The sequence below is a fragment of the Nerophis ophidion genome, linkage group LG14, assembly GCF_033978795.1.
Source record: "Nerophis ophidion isolate RoL-2023_Sa linkage group LG14, RoL_Noph_v1.0, whole genome shotgun sequence".
In the NCBI taxonomy this organism is placed as follows: domain Eukaryota; kingdom Metazoa; phylum Chordata; class Actinopteri; order Syngnathiformes; family Syngnathidae; genus Nerophis; species Nerophis ophidion.
Genome location: NC_084624.1, coordinates 12107933 through 12129984, shown reverse-complemented (window position 1 = coordinate 12129984; position 22052 = coordinate 12107933). Strand labels below are relative to the sequence as shown.

Genomic DNA, 22052 nt, shown 5'->3' with positions numbered 1-22052 from the left:
GCCCCTGCGTCCATTCCTCAGCTGCCCTTTGTGCACCTTATTCTTGTTTTCTGAAGGCGGAGCGGAGACGATGCCCGGCCTCCTTTTTCTCCGCCCCGGTGGCCTTTTGTCTGGCGCGTGTCGGCCGTGCGTCTGCAGTGACGTCTGAGGAGCATTTATCTGCCACAGGCCCGTGTTTGTTTTGGGCTGCTCCGGGGCTTGATAACGCTCGGAAACTGGGGAAGCGCACCTCGATTGCTCGGCCGACGCTCCATGCTGACGTTTTAGGGCCCAACCGTCGGGACCATAGGGCGCACCAGATTACAAACCCTGTTTCCATATGAGTTGGGAAATTGTGTTAGATGTAAATATAAACAGAATACAATGATTTGCTAATCATTTTCAACCCATATTCAATTGAATGCACTACAAAGACATCATATTTGTTGTTCAAACTCATAAACTTTTTGCAAATAATAATTAGCTTAGAATTTCATGGCTGCAACACGTGCCAAAGTAGTTGGGAAAGGGCATGTTCACCACTGTGTTACATCACCTTTTCTTTTAACAACACTCAATAAACGTTTGGGAACTGAGGAAACTAATTGTTGAAGCTTTGAAGGTGGAATTCCTTCCCATTCTTGTTTTATGTAGAGCTTCAGTTGTTCAATAGTCCGGGGTCTCCGCTGTTGCATTTTACGCTTCATAATGCGCCACACATTTTCCATGGGAGACAGGTCTGGACTGCAGGCGGGCCAGGAAAGTACCCGCACTCTTTTACTACAAAGGCACGGTGTTGTAACACGTGCTAAATGTGGCTTGGCATTGTCTTGCTGAAATAAGCAGGTGCGTCCATGAAAAATAGATGGCAGCATATGTTGCTCCAAAACCTGTATGTATGTACCTTTCAGCATTAAAGGTGCGTTCACAGATGTGTAAGTTACCCATTCCTTGGGCACTAATGCACCCCCATACCATCACAGATGCTGGCTTTTGAACTTTGCATCGATAACAGTCGGGATGGTTCGCTTCCCCTTTGGTCCGGATGACACGATGTCGAATATTTCCCCCAAAAATTTGAAATGTGGACTTGTCAGACCACAGGACAATTTTCCACTTTGCATCAGTCCATCTTAGATGATCTCGGGCCCAGAGAAGCCAACGGCTTTTCTGGATGTTGTTGATAAATGGCTTAACAATGCATAGTAGAGCTTTAACTTGCACTTACAGATGTAGCGACAAACTATTTAGTGACAGTGGTTTTCTGCAGTGTTCCTGAGCCCATGTGGTGATGTTCTTTAGAGATTGATGTTGGTTTTTGATACAGTGCCGTCTGAGGGATCGAAGGTCACGGTCCTTCAATGTTTGTTTCCTGCCATGTTGCTTACGTGGAGTAATTTTTCTAGATTGTCTGTACCTTTTGATGATATTATGGACCCTAGTTGTTGAAATCCCTAAATTTCTTGCAATTGCACTTTGAGAAACGTTGTTCTTAAACTGTTTGACTATTTGCTCACGCAGTTGTGGACAAAGGGGTGTACCTCGCCCCATCCTTTCTTGTGAAAGACTGAGCATTTTTTGGGAAGCTGTTTTTATACCCAATCATGGCACCCACCTGTTCCCAATTAGCCTGCACACCTGTGGGATGTTCCAAATAAGTGTTTGATGAGCATTCCTCAACATTGTTAGTATTTATTGCCACCTTTCCCAACTTTGTCACGTGTTGCTGGCATCAAATTCTAAAGTTAATGATTATTTGCACAAAAAATATCAGTTTGAACATCAAATATGTTGTCTTTGTAGCATATTCAACTGAATATGGGTTTAAATGATTTGCAAATCATTGTATTCCGTTTATTTTTACATCTAACACAATTTCCCAACTCATATGGAAACAGGGTTTGTACACATGTCACATACGTATAAGCCCTCGCGGAGCAGAGAGGTAGCGGCATGGGTAACGTTAGCTGTGGTGCCAGCGGAGCCGTGCGAGTGGTAATACGAGAGAAAGAAGGTGCGAGTCTGGTAACAAATGAAGGAAGAATTAAAATCCAAGAAAAACAGCAGGGGATCCATCAACCGTAATTTTTCAAGCGTGGGGCAAAAGCGTTGCTACAAAAAGTAGCATTACTGCTAATATGTAGCTGTGACAGTCCCTCGCTGTCGTGGGGGTTCCATGGACCACCAAGGACGGACATTACTGCGAGCAGATTTGACTTTCTTTATTTTTTCTTCCGCTTGCTTTTCAGCTTTCCGCGTCGGTCTCTTCCTTTGGCTCGCCGTCTCTTTCCGCCCCGTTGTTCTCTGCTGCTGCCCTTTTACACATTGCAAGGAGATTAGATGACTGTGCCCAGGTGGGCGATCCACGCGCCTGATCTTGTTTACGGCATCGATACCGGCGCGCCCTGCCTCGCTGTCGGTCCGTTGGCCACGCCTCCTCACAGTGGCATCATTTGAACAGTCACCTGCTAGAGAATGAAGAGTGCTTGAAACTCCGCATGTCAACATCTCCGTTCGGTGCCACACCATCAAAATGCCAAGGCAAACATTTCCACATCAACATATGAAAAAAATAGTCAACAACAGAAGGAGATAACGTCCGCAGGAACCTACCACATAGCCAAAAACATACACTATTTGATTTCCTATTATGGAGCCCATTTTTATTCAACACTTATTGAAATATCTTGTGTGACATCATGCACAAAAGTGCACTTTATTTGTTTTAAACTATTGTAGTGGCGTTCCGTACAAAAAGTGCACTTTAAATTAGTGTTGTTTTGATATGTCATCTTAGTGACATCATGCACAAAAGTGCACTCATAGCTTGTTTTAAAATGTCTTGTGATCATGTTTTGTTATGTTCTGTTTTCCTAAGACTCCATTGTTTCCTGTTTTTGCACTTCCTTGTTTGTTTTGTTTCCATGACTACCCATTAGTTTGCACCTGTCCTCATGTCACGCACCTGTCTCACGTTTTGCACTCGCACACCTGTCACTAATCATGTCCATTATTTAAAGCGAAAGTTGTCAGGAAAGTCAGCCTGGCAACTTTACCTCCACTGTGCTTCATGCCATGTTTTCGATTCCCGCTGCTTGTTTCATAGTTCCATGCCAAGTAAGTTTTTGCTTATTGTTAATAGTTTCTTCCTTTGTGCAAGTTTTGTTTCATTAGTCAAGTTTGTTCTCCGCCATTGTGCGCGCCTTTTGTTTTGCTTCTTTTTTTTGCAGTTATAGTGTTAAAATAAAAGATGTCATTACCTTCACGCCTCGCCCGCTCCAACTTTCCTTTGCATTCCGGAAAAAACAAACCCCAAAGTCCACGTTCTGACAGAAATGGAGTCTTTAGCAAAACAGAACATAACTAAACAAAACATGATCACAAGACATGACAGTTTTAAAATGTCTCTGACAATCTTGCACTTTTAAGCATTTATATATGTGTGTGTGTGTGTGTGTGTGTGTGTGTGTGTGTGTGTGTGTGTGTGTGTGTGTGTGTGTGTGTGTGTGTGTGTGTGTGTGTGTGTGTATATATATATATATATATATATTTATATATATGTATATGTATAAATATATATATGTGTGTGTGTATATGTGTGTATATATGTATATGTATATATATATATATATGTATATATAAATATATGTATGTATATATATATATGTATATATAAATATATATATATATATATATGTATATATAAATATATATATATATATATATATATATATATATATATATATATATATATATACGTGTGTGTGTATATACAGTGGGGCAAAAAAGTATTTAGTCAGCCAGCGATTGTGCAAGTTCTCCCACTTCAAATGATGACAGAGGTCTGTAATTTTCATCATAGGTACACTTCAACTGTGAGAGACAGAATGTGAAAAAAAATCCAGGAATTAACATTGTAGGAATTTTAAAGAATTTATTTGTAAATGATGGTGGAAAATAAGTAGTTGGTCAACCATTCAAAGCTCTCACTGATGGAAGTAGGTTTTGGCTCAAAATCTCACGATACATGGCCCCATTCATTCTTTCCTTAACACGGATCAATCGTCCTGTCCCTTTAGCAGAAAAACAGCCCCAAAGCATGATGTTTCCACCCCCATGCTTCACAGTAGGTATGGTGTTCTTGGGATGCAATTCAGTATTCTTCTTCCTCCAAACACGAGGAGTTGAGTTTATACCAAAAAGTTCTATTTTGGTTTCATCTGACCACATGACATTCTCCCAATCCTCTGCTGTATCATCCATGTATCCATTTTGGTATAAACTCAACTCGTCGTGTTTGGAGGAAGAAGAATACTGAGTTGCATCCCAAGAACACCTTAGACTAGTAGGGTTTTTAAAAAAATAAATAACTTTTTATTAATATTTTTAAATATTTATTTTATTTTATTTATTTTTATTTTATTTTAAAATACAAAATGTAATAAATGCGTAGTTTTTTAAAAATAAAATAAATCACTTTTTATTCATATTTAAAGATACTGTTTTATTTTATTTATTTTTATTTTATTTTAAAATACAAAATGTAATAGATGAGTAGTTTTTAAAAAAATAAAATAAATCACTTTTTATTAATATTTAAAGATACTGTTTTATTTATTTTTATTTTATTTTAAAATACAATGTAGTAGATTAATAGTTTTTTTTTTAATAAAATAAATCAGTTTTTATTAATATTTTAAAATATTTTTTAATTTTATTTATTTTTATTTTATTTTCCATCCTTCCATCCATCTTCGTCCGCTTATTCGAGGTCAGGTCGCGGGGGCAGCAGCCTAAGCAGGAGTTGAGTTTATACCAAAAAGTTCTATTTTGGTTTCATCTGACCACATGACATTCTCCCAATCCTCTGCTGTATCATCCATGTATCCATTTTGGTATAAACTCAACTCGTCGTGTTTGGAGGAAGAAGAATACTGAGTTGCATCCCAAGAACACCTTACCTACTGCGAAGCATGGGGGTGGAAAAATCATGCTTTGGGGCTGTTTTTCTGCTAAGGGGACAGGACGATTGACCCGTGTTAAGGAAAGAATGAATGGGGCCATGTATCGTGAGATTTTGAGCCAAAACCTCCTTCCGTCAGTGAGAGCTTTGAATGGTTGACCAAATACTTATTTTCCACCATAATTTACAAATAAATTATTAAAAATTCCTACAATGTGAATTCCTGGATTTTTCTTTCACATTCTGTCTCTCACAGTTGAAGTGTACCTATGATGAAAATTACAGACCTCTGTCATCATTTGAAGTGGGAGAACTTGCACAATCGCTGGCTGACTAAATACTTTTTTGCCCCACTCTATGTATATATGTATGTGTATATGTAATATGGAGATATATATTGTGTATCGGGATATGGCCTAAAAATATCGAGATATTAAAAAAAGGCCGTATCGCCCAGCACTATTGCTTTGTTTCATTTCTTTAGTTAATCCATTTCCTAATTTAATTCCACATACAGATGTTTTAAAGGTTTTAAATGTTGCACGAGCATACAAATGTTTTAAATGAGATTTTCCTTAAATGATACGGAAGTAAACAATTTGACGTTTCAACAGATTACTGTGAAAAAGTGGTGCCTGTGAAAGTTAGCAGCCATGGAATTGTGAATATAAAAGGTTTTTAGTGCAAAAAAAACAAAACAGCGGTTGATAGCAGCAGTTCCATATGTGCAATTTGCACAGTCATTCCAGAGTTTCAGGACGTCCCTCGGAAAGGTGGATTCCGACCCGTCTGCTATTTTTAGTACGCACAATATCACGGGGGGGGGCAGGCAGGCACTGCTCTGGCGCCTGTGTCAAGTCGCCTCCCACCCGTGCGTAAGGTCTAAAATACTGTACTTAGCCAGCGTCAACAAACGCTTCAGACTTGGCCCCTCCCATGCGAGGAATGCGAGGAGAAGCATGGGATGGTTCTCATCACCGTGTCTCGCTCTGTTCATCCCTTCCGGTTTGTCTATGGTCTGGCTTGCGTACTCTAAGTGATGCAAAAAAAAACGTGGTGTCACGGCGTATGAAGTACAGCGCAACCTTTTGCCCGTGCAATAGTTTGTTTGAATAAACTTCTACCGCGTCATTATAATTTCAATCCACTATGGGAGACCGGGCTTTTTGCTCCGCTGTGGAACGCTCTCCCTGACCCCCTGAGGGCACCTCAGACTGTCGATGCATTTAAAAAAGGCTTAAAAACCCTTCTTTTTAAAAAAAAACAAAAAACCTTTTTATAGATATATGCATTCTAGTTTTGACTATTAGGCTGTTCTGGTTTTTATATCTTATTTATTTTTAACATGTTTTTATTATTAGTATTTTATTTATTTTTATTTTTTATTTTTTTTTTAATACACTCTAGCACTTTGAGGTTGCTTGCTAAATGTAAAGTGCTTTTTTATTTTTACAAATAAAATGTATTATTACTATTATTTATTTGTGGAACACATTTAAACAACGTACATGTTTTCAAATTTGTATTATTAATATTTTATTTATTTATTTATTTTTATTTTTTTAATGCACTGTAGCACTTTGAGGTTGTTTGCTAAATGTAAAGTGTTTTTTTTTTTTACAAATAAAATCTATTATTACTATTATTTATTTGTAGAACACATTTAGACAACGTACATGTTTTCAAATTTTTGTTATTATAATTTATTTATTTATTTTAATTTTTTTAATACACTGTAGCACTTTGAGGTTGTTTGCTAAATGTAAAGTGTTTTTTTTTTTTTTTGCAACTAAAATCTATTATTATTATTATTTATTTGTATAACACATTTAACCAACATACATGTTTCCAAAGTGCTGCACAATAATACTAAAAACAATATTCAAATATTATCCTTAGCTCCACCCACGACTGAATAAAAAAATAAAAACCAATATAAAAATAAACGCTTTTAAAGGGTAAAACCAATTAAAACAATACATAGAAATCAAACATTTTTAAAAACACAGAGGACCACACAACTCATGTAGTGTTAAAAGCCAAAGAATAAAAGTGGGTCTTAGGACAAGACCTAAAACACTCCACTGTGGGAGCAGTTCTAACATGGAGGAGCAGTGGGCGGTATAGCTCGGTTGGTTGGTAGGGTGGCCATGCCAGCAACTTGAGGGTTCCAGGTTTGATCCCCGCTTCCACCATCCTAGTCTATACCGTTGTGTCCTTAGGCAAGACACTTGACCCACCAGCTCCCAGTGCCACCCACACTGGTTTAAATGGAACTTAGATACTGGGTTTCACTATGTAAAGCGCTTTGATCAATAGAGAAAAAGCGCTATATAAATATGATACACACAGTTCACTTCAGAGTGTTCCAGGAGCTTAGGGCCAACCATAGAAAAGGCCCCTGTCTCCCCTGGTTTTAAGTCTGGTCTTTGGCACCACAAGCTGGAGCTGGCTCTCGGACCTCAGAACCGCGCAGGAGTGTAAATTTGGATGAGGTCCGAGATATACTGAGGTGCCAATCCATCCATCCATTTTCTTCCGCTTATCTGAGGTCGGGTCACGGGGTCAGCAGCCTAAGCAGAGAAGCCCAGACTTCCCTCTCCCCAGGCACTTCGTCCAGCTCTTCCCGGGGGATCCCGAGGCGTTCCCAGGCCAGCCGGGAGACATAGTCTTCCCAACGTGTCCTGGGTCTTCCCCGTGGCCTCCTATATAGTCATAATACAAGATATTAAAATACAATGTAAAAGAGTAGTAGGGTTTTTAAAAAAATAAATAACTTTTTATTAATATTTTTAAATATTTATTTTATTTTATTTATTTTTATTTTATTTTAAAATACAAAATGTAATAAATGCGTAGTTTTTTTTAAATAAAATAAATCACTTTTTATTCATATTTAAAGATACTGTTTTATTTTATTTATTTTTATTTTATTTTAAAATACAAAATGTAATAGATGAGTAGTTTTAAAAAAAAATAAAATTAATCACTTTTTATTAATATTTAAAGATACTGTTTTATTTATTTTTATTTTATTTTAAAATACAATGTAGTAGATTAATAGTTTTTTTTTAATAAAATAAATCAGTTTTTATTAATATTTTAAAATATTTTTTAATTTTATTTATTTTGATTTTATTTTCCATCCTTCCATCCATCTTCGTCCGCTTATTCGAGGTCAGGTCGCGGGGGCAGCAGCCTAAGCAGGGAAGCCCAGACTTCCCTCTCCCCAGGCACTTCGTCCAGCTCTTCCCGGGGGATCCCGAGGCGTTCCCAGGCCAGCCGGGAGACATAGTCTTCCCAACGTGTCCTGGGTCTTCCCCGTGGCCTCCTACCGGTTGGACGTGCCCTAAACGCCTCTCTAGGGAGGCGTTCGGGTGGCATCCTGACCAGATGCCCGAACCACCTCATCTGGCTCCTCTTGATGTGGAGGAGCAGCCGCTTTACTTTGAGTTCCTCCTGGATGGCAGAGCTTCTCACCCTATCTCTAAGGGAGAGGAAACTCATTTCGGCTGCTTGTACCCGTGATCTTATCCTTTCGGTCATAACCCAAAGCTCATGACCATAGGTGAGGATGGGAACGTAGATGGACCGGGAAATTGAGAGCTTTTCCTTCCGGCTCAGCTCCTTCTTCACCACAACGGATCGATACAACGTCCGCATTACTGAAGACGCCGCACCGATCCGCCTGTCGACCTCACGATCCACTCTTCCCTCACTCGTGATCAAGACTTCGAGGTACTTGAACTCCTCCACTTGGGGCAGGGTCTCCTAACCCAACCCGGAGATGGCCCTCCACCCTTTTCCGGGCGAGAACCGTGGAATCCAGTCCATGTAAAGCTTTAAAAACAAACAGCAAGGTTTTAAAATCAATTCCAAAATGAACAGGGAGACAGTGCAGACTCTCAGGAATTGGAGGTTGTATGCGGGCGTTTCCTGGTCCCTGTTAAAAGTCGTGCTGACGCGTTCTGGACTAACTGCAACCGGGAGAGAGCTTTTTTTTTTTGGGCTAATGCCAGCATAAAGTGCATCGCAGTAGTCCAGGCCATTTGAAATTAAAAGCATGTGTGACTTGTTCAAAAAGGTTGAAAAGATAAAAAACGTTTTACCTTTTGCTAAAAGGCGAAATTGATAAAAACACTTTTTTAAAACATGTCAAATATTTCCAAAAACAATTTGAAATGTGGACTTGTCAGACCACAGAAGAATTTTCCACTTTGCATCAGTCCATCTTAGATGATCTCGGGCCCAGAGAAGACAGCGGCGTTTCTGGATGTTGTTGATAAATGGCTTTCGCTTTGCATATTACAGCTTTAACTTGCACTTACAGATGTAGCGACAAACTGTATTTAGTGACAGTGGTTTTCTAAAGTGTGGTGATATCCTTTAGAAATTGATGTCGGTTTTTGATACAGTGCCGTCTGAGGGATTAGGCGGGCCAGGAAAGTACCCGCACTCTTTTTTTTATGAAGCCACGCTGTTGTAACACGTGCTGAATGTGTCTTGGCATTGTCTTGCTGAAATAAGCAGGGGTGTCCAGGAAAAAGACGGCGCTTAGATGTCAGCATATGTTGTTCCAAAACCTGTATGTACCTTTCAGCATTAATGGTACCTTCACAGATGTGTAAGTTACCCATGCCTTGGGCACTAATGCACCCCCATACCATCACAGATGCTGGCTTTTCGACTTTGCGTCGATAACAGTCTGGATGGTTCGCTTCCCCTTTGGTCCGTAAGACACAATGTGGAATATTTCCAAAAACAATTCGAAATGTGGACTTGTCAGACCACAGAAGAATTTTCCACTTTGCATCAGTCCATCTTAGATGATCTCGGGCCCAGAGAACACAGCGGCGTTTCTGGATGTTGTTGATAAATGGCTTTCGCTTTGCATATTACAGCTTTAACTTGCACTTACAGATGTAGCGACAAACTGTATTTAGTGACAGTGGTTTTCTAAAGTGTGGTGATATCCTTTAGAAATTGATGTCGGTTTTTGATACAGTGCCGTCTGAGGGATTAGGCGGGCCAGGAAAGTACCCGCACTCTTTTTTTTATGAAGCCACACTGTTGTAACACGTGCTGAATGTGTCTTGGCATTGTCTTGCTGAAATAAGCAGGGGTGTCCAGGAAAAAGACGGCGCTTAGATGTCAGCATATGTTGTTCCAAAACCTGTATGTACCTTTCAGCATTAATGGTACCTTCACAGATGTGTAAGTTACCCATGCCTTGGGCACTAATGCACCCCCATACCATCACAGATGCTGGCTTTTCAACTTTGCGTCGATAACAGTCTGGATGGTTCGCTTCCCCTTTGGTCCGTAAGACACAATGTGGAATATTTCCAAAAACAATTCGAAATGTGGACTTGTCAGACCACAGAAGAATTTTCCACTTTGCATCAGTCCATCTTAGATGATCTCGGGCCCAGAGAAGCCGGCGGCGTTTCTGGATGTTGTTGATAAATGGCTTTCGCTTTGCATATTAGAGCTTTAACTTGCACTTACAGATGTAGCGACAAACTGTATTTAGTGACAGTGGTTTTCTGAAGTGTTCCTGAGCCCGTGTGGTGATATCCTTTAGAGATTGATGTCGGTTTTTGATACAGTGCCACCTGAGTGATCGAAGGTCACGGTCATTCAATGTTGGTTTCCGGGCATGCCGCTTACGTGGAGTGATTTCTCCAGATTCTCTGAACCTTTTGATGATATTATGGACCGTAGATGTTGAAATCCCAAAATTTCTTCCAATTGCACTTTGAGAAACGTTGTTCTTAAACTGTTTGACTATTCGCTCACACAGTTGTGGACAAAGGGGTGTACCTCGCCCCATCCTTTCTTGTGAAAGACTGAGCATTTTTTGGGGAAGCTGTTTTTATACCCAATCATGGCACCCACCTGTTCCCAATTAGCCTGCACACCTGTGGGATGTTCCCAATAAGTGTTTGATGAGCATTCCTCAACTTTATCAGTATTTATTGCCACCTTTCCCAACTTATTTGTCACGTGTTGCTGGCATCAAATTCTAAAACAAAAGGTTTATGAGTTTGAACATCAAATATGTTGTCTTTGTTGCATATTGAACTGAATATGGGTTGAAAATGATTTGCAAATCATTGTATTCTGTTTATATTTACATCTAACACAATTTCCCAACTCATATGGAAACGGGGTTTGTCAAAAATTCTGGGCTAACCAAGCCTTGACGTGGCACAGACAGTTGAGAAGGGGGGCCTTTTGAAATGGTCATATACATTTGGCAGTCGTCTGCATAAAAGTGATAAGACACGCCATGCCTCTTAAAAATCGGAGATATAGGAGCGAACAGGATTACCAGGACACATTCCCACTAAAATCCACCTTTTTTTTTTTTTTTTTTTTTTGGGAGTGTTACACAACTGATCATTCGCTAATTCAACAATGGCCAAACCGCATTCCTGACCCCACTAGCTGCTCATGTCCCACTCAGCAGTTCAGGAGCTGTATTCTAATACCCGGATCACGGATTGTGTCAGGGGGGGATACAGTAAGGCCGCCAGTACGAAAGTAGATGACATCATTTATTTAAAAAAGAAAAAAAGGTCTACATGAAAATACATATGCAGTCATTCCCAGAACCAAATAAGCCAACATGTTTTCAGCCAATCAGAAATTATAAGCAAATATCCATCCATCCATCCATCCATCATCTTCCGCTTATCCGAGGTCGGGTCGCGGGGGCAGCAGCCTAAGCAGGGAAGCCCAGACCAAGCAAATAATTTCTATTAAAGCATGAATAAAATTAGCCAGGGTTGCAACAATTAATCAAATAAATCCATTAATTCGATTAAAGAAAAATCTTCCATTTGTATTCTGGTTTGAGATGTCCGATAATATCGGACTACTGATGTTATCGGCCGATAAATGCTTTAAAATGTAATATCCGAAATTATCGGTATCGGTTTCAAAAAGTAAAATGTCTGACTTTTTAAAAAGCTGATGTGTACACAGACGTAAGGAGAAGTACAGAGCGCTAATAAACCTTAAAGGCACTGCCTATGCGTGCCAGGCCAGTCATATAATATCTACGGCTTCTCACACACACAAGTGAATGCAAGGCATACTTGGTCAACAGCCATACAGGTCACACTGAGGGTGGCCGTATAAACAAATTTAACACTGTTACAAATATGCGCCACACTGTGAAGCCACACCAAACAAGAATGACAAACACATTTCGGGAGAACATCCGCAGCGTAACACAACTTAAACACAACAGAACAAATACCCAGAAACCCTTGCAGCACTAACTCTTCCGGGACACTAGGATATACACCCCCGCCAAACCTCAACCTCCTCATGCTCTCTTAGGGAAGAGCATGTGCCAAATTCCAAGCTGCTGTTTTGAGGCATGTTAAAAATACAAATAATGCACTTTGTGACTTCAATAATAAATATGGCAGTGCCATGTTGGCATTTTTTTCCATAATTTGAGTTAATTTATTTTGGAAAACCTCGTTACATTGTTGAATGCATCCAGCGGGGCATCACAACAAAATTAGGCATAATAATGTGTTCATTCCAAAACTGTATATACCGTATTTTCTTGAATTGCCGCAGGGCATAAAGTATGCACCTGTCTTGAATTACCGCCTGGTCAAACTCGTGACACTTCCCCTGTCATCATTTTCAAAATGGAGGAGGCTGATTTCTGTCACAGTTATTTGGTGTCGAACCCCAAGATGCAGAGAAGGAGGCAGGCATTTGGTAAGTAAACATGATTTGATGAAATACTAAGACAAAAACAAAACCAAAAGGGTACAAACCAAAAGCGCGCACATGGGCGGAATAACAAAGCAAGTGTCTTTAGCATAGAAGCGAGCAAGAAACAAAAAAGGACCTAGCGTGGAAGGAAAAACTGAAAATGCTAACAGAAACAGCTCACCGCTACGACGACCAGGACAAAATGTAGCGCGACAGATAGTAGCTGTAACAAAACGACACGACAAGAGTGACATGTGGCAACGACGATACAAATGACAATACAATGATCCAGCAACTGACACGAGACAAAGCAGGTACAAATAGGAGCGGGCTGATTGGTGACAGGTGTGGCCAGGTGCCAATCAGCCGCAGCTGAGGAGGAACACAGCACTCAGGGAACAAGACGGGAAGCTGACAAAATAAGAGCACTAGACAGGGACTAAAGACAGGAAATACTAAACACAGAGGAAACAGACAAATTCAGAGGAAAAAACTAAAACATAGACAAATACCGGTAATTTGAAATTGCATAAAGGGAAGAAGATTAACAGCTATTCAGTATGATTTAAGGTCCAAGCTTACATCACACTCAAATTTTTACTGCATACCTTTGGTAAGTGCCGGAGTGAGAAGTGGTTTTAAAATAATTAGCGCATGCTTACTTTTACCGCATGCCTTTGGTAAGCGCAGGAGTGAGAAGAGGTTTTAAATGAATTAGCGCCCCGGCGGCAATTCAAGCAAATACGGTATGTATCGGTATTGGTTGATATCGTAATCGGTAACTAAGAGTTGGACAATCAATGTTTGTCCGATGTTTATTTATATAGCCGTAAATTACAAGTGTCTCAAAGGGCTGCACAAGCCACAACGACATCCGCGGTACACCGCCCACATAAGGGCAAGGAAAAACTCCCCCCAGTGGGACGTGGATGGGAATGACTATGAGAAACCTTGGAGAGGACCGCGTATGTGAAGCGAAGTATATTTATATAGCGCTTTTCTCTAGTGACTCAAAGCGCTTTACATAGTGAAACCCAATATCTAAGTTACATTTAAACCAGTGTGGGTGGCACTGGGAGCAGGTGGGTAAAGTGTCTTGCCCAAGGGCACAACGGCAGTGACTAGGATGGCGGAAGCGGGAATCGAACCTGCAACCCTCAAGTTGCTGGCATGGCCGCTCTACCAACCGAGCTATGCCGCCCCAAACCCCCACTCCCCTAGGGGAGACCAAAAGCAATGGACGTCGAGTATATACAATATCGGGATATCGGCAAAAAAGACATTATCGGACATCTCTACTTGATATGTATGATGATATAATATTTTGCTTTATTATTAGAGATGATTAAAGTGAAAATATATGTAATTACACAGTACTTTTTTTTTGTAATACATTTATTAAGAAAAGATAAAGTACTTTATTTACATATTATTTCGGGGGCCACACAAATTGAGGTGGCGGGCCAGATCTGGCCCCCGGGCCTCGAGTGAGCGTTTTGCACGGCGTGTGCGCTGTCATTATCGCGTGTCCAGATTTGAATGGTAACCTCTGTTGTAAACCAGATCCTTCCCGCGCCCAGGGTTGTCACGCTTATCTGGAGTCGGGCAGTCCCTGACCCACATGCTAGCTCCTTGTCAGTCTTGTTCCCCCTTGCAAGTGCACTCAGTCCTGTTCTCAACATCAGCATGTTTAAGGACATTGATTAGCTGGCCTGTGCTATCACACAAACGTGCTTATCTCATGCCACACGCACCTCGGTGTCGGGATCCGCGGTTTGATTTCCTGAGAACTGGTTCTGCGGCGAGCCGCAGCAGAATGTGTTTGTACTAGAGCTGGGCGATATGGCCTTTTTTTTAATAAGTGCACTTTTTGTACAGAGCACCACTGCAATAGTTAGAAACAAATAAAGTGCACTTTTGTGCATGATGTCACTAAGATGACATATCAAAACAACACTCAATTAAATTGCACTTTTTGTATAGAATGCCACTACAATAGTTAGAAACAAACAAAGTGCACTTTTGTGCATGATGTCACTAAGATGACATATCAAAACAACACTCAATTAAAGTGCACTTTTTGTACAGAACACCACTACAATAGTTCAAAACAAATAAAGTGCACTTTTGTGCATGATGTCACTAAGATGACATATCAAAACAAACCTCAATTAAAGTGCACTTTATGTACAGAACACCACTACAATAGTTAGAAACCAATAAAGTGCACTTTTGTGCATGATGTCACTAAGATGACATATCAAAACAACACTCAATTGAAGTGCACTTTTTGTACAGAACGCCACTACAATTGTTAGAAACAAATAAAGTGCACTTTTGTGCATGATGTCACTAAGCTGACATATGAAAACAACACTCAATTGAAGTGCACTTTGTACAGAGCACCACTGCAATAGTTAGAAACAAATAAAGTGCACTTTTGTGCATGATGTCACTGAGATGACATATCAAAACAACACACAATTAAAGTGCACTTTTTGTACAGAACACCACTACAATAGTTCAAAACAAATGAAGTGCACTTTTGTGCATGATGTCACTAAGATGACATATCAAAACAGCACTCAATTGATGTGCACTTTTTGTACAGAACGCCACTGCAGTAGTTTAAAACAAATAAAGTGCACTTTTGTGCATGATGTCACTAAAATGACGTATCAAAACAACACTCAATTGAAGTGCACTTTTTGTATAGAACGCACTGCAATAGTTAAACAAATAAAGTGCACTTTTGTGCATGATGTCACTAAGATGACATATCAAAACAACACTAAATTAAAGTGCACTTTTTGTACAGAACGCCACTGCAGTAGTTTAAAACAAACAAAGTGCACTTTTGTGCATGATGTCACTAAGATGACATATCAAAACAACACTCAATTGAAGTGCACTTTTTGTATAGAACGCACTGCAATAGTTAAACAAATAAAGTGCACTTTTGTGCATGATGTCACTAAGATGACATATCAAAACAACGCTCAATTGAAGTGCACTTTTTGTACACAACGCCACTGCAATACTTAAACAAATAAAGTGCACTTTTGTGCATAATGTCACTAAGATGACATATCAAAACAACACTCAATTAAATTGCACTTTTTGTATAGAATGCCACTACAATAGTTAGAAACAAACAAAGTGCACTTTGTCACTAAGATGACTTATCAATACAACACTCAATTAAAGTGCACTTTTTGTACAGAACGCCACTGCATTAGTTAGAAACAAATAAAGTGCACTTTTGTGCATGATGTCACTAAGATGACATATCAAAACAACACTCAATTGAAGTGCACTTTTTGTACAGAACACCACTACAATAGTTGCACACAAATAAAGTGCACTTTTGTGCATGATGTCACTAAGATGACATATCAAAGCAACACTCAAAGGGCACTTTTTGTACAGAACGCCACTGCAGTAGTTTAAAACAAATAAAGTGCACTTTTGTGCATTATGTCACTAAGATGACATATCAAAACAACACTCAATTGAAGTGCACTTTTTGTACAGAACGCCACTGCAGTAGTTTCAAACAAATAAAGTGCACTTTTGTGCATGATGTCACTAAGATGACATATCAAAACAACACACAATTAAAGTGCACTTTTTGTACAGAACACCACTACAATAGTTCAAAACAAATGAAGTGCACGTTTGTGCATGATGTCACTAAGATGACATATCCAAACAGCACTCAATTGATGTGCACTTTTTGTACAGAACGCCACTGCAGTAGTTTAAAACAAATAAAGTGCACTTTTGTGCATGATGTCACTAAAATGACGTATCAAAACAACACTCAATTGAAGTGCACTTTTTGTATAGAACGCACTGCAATAGTTAAACAAATAAAGTGCACTTTTGTGCATGATGTCACTAAGATGACTTATCAATACAACACTCCATTAAAGTGCACTTTTTGTACAGAACGCCACTGCATTAGTTAGAAACCAATAAAGTGCACTTTTGTGCATGATGTCACTAAGATGACATATCAAAACAACACTCAATTGAAGTGCACTTTTTGTACAGAACACCACTACAATAGTTACAAACAAATAAAGTGCACTTTTGTGCATGATGTCACTAAGATGACATATCAATACAACACTCCATTAAAGTGCACTTTTTGTACAGAACGCCACTACAATAGTTAGAAACAAATAAAGTGCACTTTTGTGCATGATGTCACTAAGATGACATATCACAACAACTCTCAATTAATGTGCACTTTTTGTACAGAACACCACTACAATAGTTAGAAACAAATAAAGTGCACTTTTGTGCATAATGTCACTAAGATGATATATCAAAACAACACTCGATTAAAGTGCACTTTTTGTACAGAACGCCACCACAATAGTTAGAAACAAATAAAGTGCACTTTTGTGCATGATGTCACTAAGATGACATATAAAAACAACACTCAATTGAAGTGCACTTTTTGTACAGAACGCCATTACAATAGTTAGAAACAAATAAAGTGCACTTTTGTGCATGATGTCTCTAAGATGACATATCAAAACAACACTCAATTAAAGTGCACTTTTTGTACAGAACGCCACTGCAATTTTTAAACAAATAGAGTGCACTTTTCTGCATTATGTCACTAAAATTACATATAAAAACAACACTCAATTGAAGTGCGCTTTTTGTACAGAACGCCATTACAATAGTTAGAAACAAATAAAGTGCACTTTTGTGCATGATTTCACTAAGATGACATATCAAAACAACACTCAATTAATGTGCACTTTTGGTAAAAAATGCCACTACAATAGTTAGAAACAAATAAAGTGCACTTTTGTGCATGATATCACTAATATGAAATATCAAAACAGCACTCAATTAAAGTGCACTTTTTGTACAGAGCGCCACTACAATAGTTAGAAACAAATAAAGTGCACTTTTGTGCATGATGTCACTACGATGACATATCAAAACAACACTCAATTAAAGTGCACTTTTTGTACAGAACGCCACTACAATAGTTAGAAACAAATAAAGTGCACTTTTGTGCATGATGTCACTAAGATGACATATAAAAACAACACTCAATTAAAGTGCACTTTTTGTACAGAACGCCACTGCAATAGTTAAACAAATAGAGTGCACTTTTGTGCATGATGTCACTAAAATTACATATAAAAACAACACTCAATTGAAGTGCACTTTTTGTACAGAACGCCATTACAATAGTTAGAAACAAATAAAGTGCACTTTTGTGCATGATGTCACTAAGATGACGTATCAAAACAACACTCAATTAATGTGCACTTTTTGTAAAAAATACCACTACAATAGTTAGAAACAAATAAAGTACACTTTTGTGCATGATGTCACTAATATGAAATATCAAAACAACACTCAATTAAAGTGCACTTTTTGTACAGAGCGCCACTACAATAGTTAGAAACCAATAAAGTGCACTTTTGTGCATGATGTCACTAAGATGACATATCAAAACAACACTCAATTAAAATGCACTTTTTGTACAGAAAGCTACTACAGTAGTTGGAAACCAATAAAGTGCACTCTTGTGCATGATGTCACTAAGATGGCATATCAAAACAATACTCAATTGAAGTGCACTTTTTGTACAGAACGCCACTATAATAGTTAATAACAAATAAAGTGCACTTTTGTGCATGTTGTCACTAAGATGACATATCAGAACACTCAATTAAAATGCAATTTTTGTACAGAAAGCTACTACAATAGTTAGAAACAAATAAAGTGCACTTTTGTGCATGATGTCACTAAGATGACATATCAAAACAACACTCAATTGAAGTGCACTTTTTGTATAGAACGCCACTGCAATAGTTTAAAACAAATAAAGTGCACTTTTGTGCATGATGTCACTAAGATGACATATCAAAACAACACTCAATTAAAGTGCACTTTTTGTATAGAACGCCACTGCAATAGTTTAAAACAAATAAAGTGCACTTTTGTGCATGATGTCACACAAGATATTTCAATGACTGTCAGATAAAAATGAGCTGCATAATAGGAAATCAAATAGTGTATGTCCTCTATGTGGTAGGTTCCTGCGGACGTTATTAATTTTTGTTGTTGACTATTTTTCTCATACGATCTGTGTTAAGGACCCACGGACAACTCATGATTTCCAATTGATCAACTTGTATTTTTTTCCAACTTGAAGTTTCGCACGTTTAATTTCAGTTGATCTTCAAAATCATCAGCAGTTGTAAACCTTTAATCCACAGAAACAGAGATGTTGTTCTCATTACACGGGTATTTTCAAACAGTGTTTTACAAATGCTTTTAAACCTCTGTATAATGTTTTAAACTTTTTACAAACCCCGTTTCCATATGAGTTGGGGAATTGTGTTCGATGTAAATATAAACGGAATACAATGATTTGCAAATCCTGTCAACCCATATTCAGTTGAATATGCTACAAAGACAACATATTTGATGTTCAAACTCACAAACATTTTTTGGTGTGAAAATAATCATTAACTTAAGAATTTGATACCAGCAACACGTGACAAAGAAGTTGGGAAAGGTGGCAATAAATACTGATAAAGTTGAGGAATGCTCATCAAACACTTATTTGGAACATCCCACAGGTGTGCAGGCTAATTGGGAACAGGTGGGTGCCATGATTGGGTATAAAAACAGCTTCCCAAAAAATGCTCAGTCTTTCACAAGAAAGGATGGGGCGAGGTACACCCCTTTGTCCACAACTGCGTGAGCAAATAGTCAAACAGTTTAAGAACAACGTTTCTCAAAGTCCAATTGCTAGAAATTTAGGGACTTCAACAGCTACGGTCCATAATATCATCAAAAGGTTCAGAGAATCTGGAGAAATCACTCCACGTAAGCGGCATGGCCGGAAACCAACATTGAATGACCATGACCTTCGATCCTTTAGACGGCACTGTTTCAAAAACCGACATCAATCTCTAAAATATATCACCACTTGGGCTCAGAAACACTTTCAAACCACTGTCACTAAATACAGTTGGTCGCTACATCTGTAAGTGCGAGTTAAAGCTCTAATATGCAAAGCGAAAGCCATTTATCAACAACATCCAGAAACGCCGCCGGCTTCTCTGGGCCCGAGATCATCTAAGATGGACTGATGCAAAGTGGAAAAGTGTTCTGTGGTCTGACGAGTCCACGTTTCAAATTGTTTTTGGAAATATTAAACATCGGGTCATCCGGACCAAAGGGGAAGCGAACCATCCAGACTGTTATCGACGCAAAGTTCAAAAGCCAGCATCTGTGATGGTATGGGGTTGCATTAGTGCCCAAGACATGGGTAACTTACACATCTGTGAAGGCACCATTAATGCTGAAAGGTACATACAGGTTTTGGAACAACATATGCTGCCGTCTTTTTAATGGACGCCCCTGCTTATTTCAGCAAGACAATGCCAAGCCACATTCAGCACGTGTTACAACAGCGTGGCTTCGTAGAAAAAAGAGTGCGGGTAGTTTCCTGGCCCGCCTGCAGTCCAGACCTGTCTCCCATGGAAAATGTGTGGCGCATTATGAAGTGTAAAATACGACAGCGGAGACCCCGGACTGTTGAACGACTGAAGCTCTACATAAAACAAAAATGGGAAAGAATTCCACTTTCAAAGCTTCAACAATTAGTTTCCTCAGTTCCCAAACGTTTATTGAGTGTTGGTAAAAGAAAAGGTGATGTAACACAGTGGTGAACATGCCCTTTCCCAACTACTTTGGCACGTGTTGCAGCTATGAAATTCTAAGTTAATTACTATTTGCAAAAAAAAAACAAAGTTTATGAGTTTGAACTTTAAATATGTTGTTTTTGTAGTGCATTCAATTAAATATGGGTTGAAAATGATTTGCAAATCATTGTATTCCGTTTATATTTACATCTAACGCAATTTCTCAACTCATATGGAAACGGGGTTTGTAAAACTCGCAGGCCGCACTAACATTAAACTTTCATATTAAGGTGGGGGCTGCTAAATAACGTCCGAGACCCCTGATGTAGGATTCAGAAATGACTTTGCACGTGACTGCTATGTTCTCATTTATTTCATGGACTCTGCAGAGCCACAAGCCGTGCAGCACGTACAAGCCCGTACTGTTCCGCCTCCTTCTGAGAGCCCACTGTATCGTAGTTCAAGTCCAACTGGAAATTCTTCATGGCGATGCAGGAATAACAGACTTGTGTTATTTGCTCTGGCACACGTTGAACCGACTTTCCCATTAACCTTTGCAGAAGCCGCCCCTTTTCGAAGAAATCCCCGCCCACCCCGCCTCCTTTCTGCCTGGAGAGAGAGAGCTCTCAGCTGATCAGCGGTAAGCAGAGCTTTGCATTTTTCCCAGAATTGCCTTTGTCTGTATGTGAATGTGCGGCCTGGGTGGGGTTTCTGTCAGCTGCACTTATCTGGGCGACCCAGACCGTGGGGCGGTGCTGCATCTCTGGCTCTCATCAACGCAGCCCTTCTCCCCTCCCGCCACAAACCACCTTCTACTTTTCGGCTTCCTCCAGTTGACCCCTCGGCTGATTAACGCTTGTGACTACAGGGACTCTCCGCGAGAACCGCTAAAGGTCAAACGTGCTCTATTCTGGGACCAATAGTGGAGGCCCTTAGGGATATTTCCGTTCACTTTTGTCTAAAAGCGCCAAATTTGGTGTGGCTCAGGGCATACTTAAATTATTTACAAAGCCTGTTCCGGGGAAATTGTGTTCGATGTAAATATAAACAGAACACAATGATTTGCAAATCCTTTTCAACTCATATTCAGACAAGATATTTGATGTTCAAACTCATAAACCTTATTTTTTTTGCAAATAATAATTAACTTAGAATTTCATGGCTGCAACACGTGCCAAAGTAGTTGGGAAAGGGCATGTTCACCACTGTGTTACATCACCTTTTCTTTTAACAACACTCAATAAACGTTTTGGGAACCGAGGAAACTAATTGTTGAAGCTTTGAAAGTGGAATTCTTTCCCATTCTTGTTTTATGTACAGCTTAAGTTGTTCAACGGTCCAGGGTCTTGTTGTCGTATTTTACGCTTCATAATGCGCCACACATTTTCGATGGGAGAAAGGTCTGGACAGCAGGCGGGCCAGGAAAGTATCCGCCCTCTTTTTTTTACAAAGCCACGCTGTAGTAACACTTGTCTTGCTGAAATAAGCAGGGGCGTCCATGATAACGTTGCTTGGATGACAACAAATGTTGCTCCAAAACCAGTATGGACCATTCAACATTAATGGTGCCTTCACAGATGTGTAACTAATACGCCCCCATACCCTCACAGATGCTGGCTTTTGAACTTTGCACCAAGAACAATCCGGATGGTTCTTTTCCTCTTTGTTCCGGA

General features: G+C 39.4%; 1 protein-coding gene across 3 annotated transcripts in view; it reads left to right on the top strand.

The window, feature by feature from the left end:
* Positions 1 to 22052, top strand: part of gng12a (guanine nucleotide binding protein (G protein), gamma 12a) — a 144186-nt gene that overhangs the window by 79610 nt on the left and 42524 nt on the right. For 2 of the 3 annotated variants that reach the window (XM_061919848.1, XM_061919847.1), the window contains exon 2: positions 20940 to 21019. The exons of the other annotated variant lie outside the window; for it this stretch is intronic. The gene's annotated coding sequence lies outside the window, so the exon portion shown is untranslated. The remainder of the gene's footprint in view (positions 1 to 20939; positions 21020 to 22052) is intronic. 3 annotated transcript variants of the gene reach the window in all.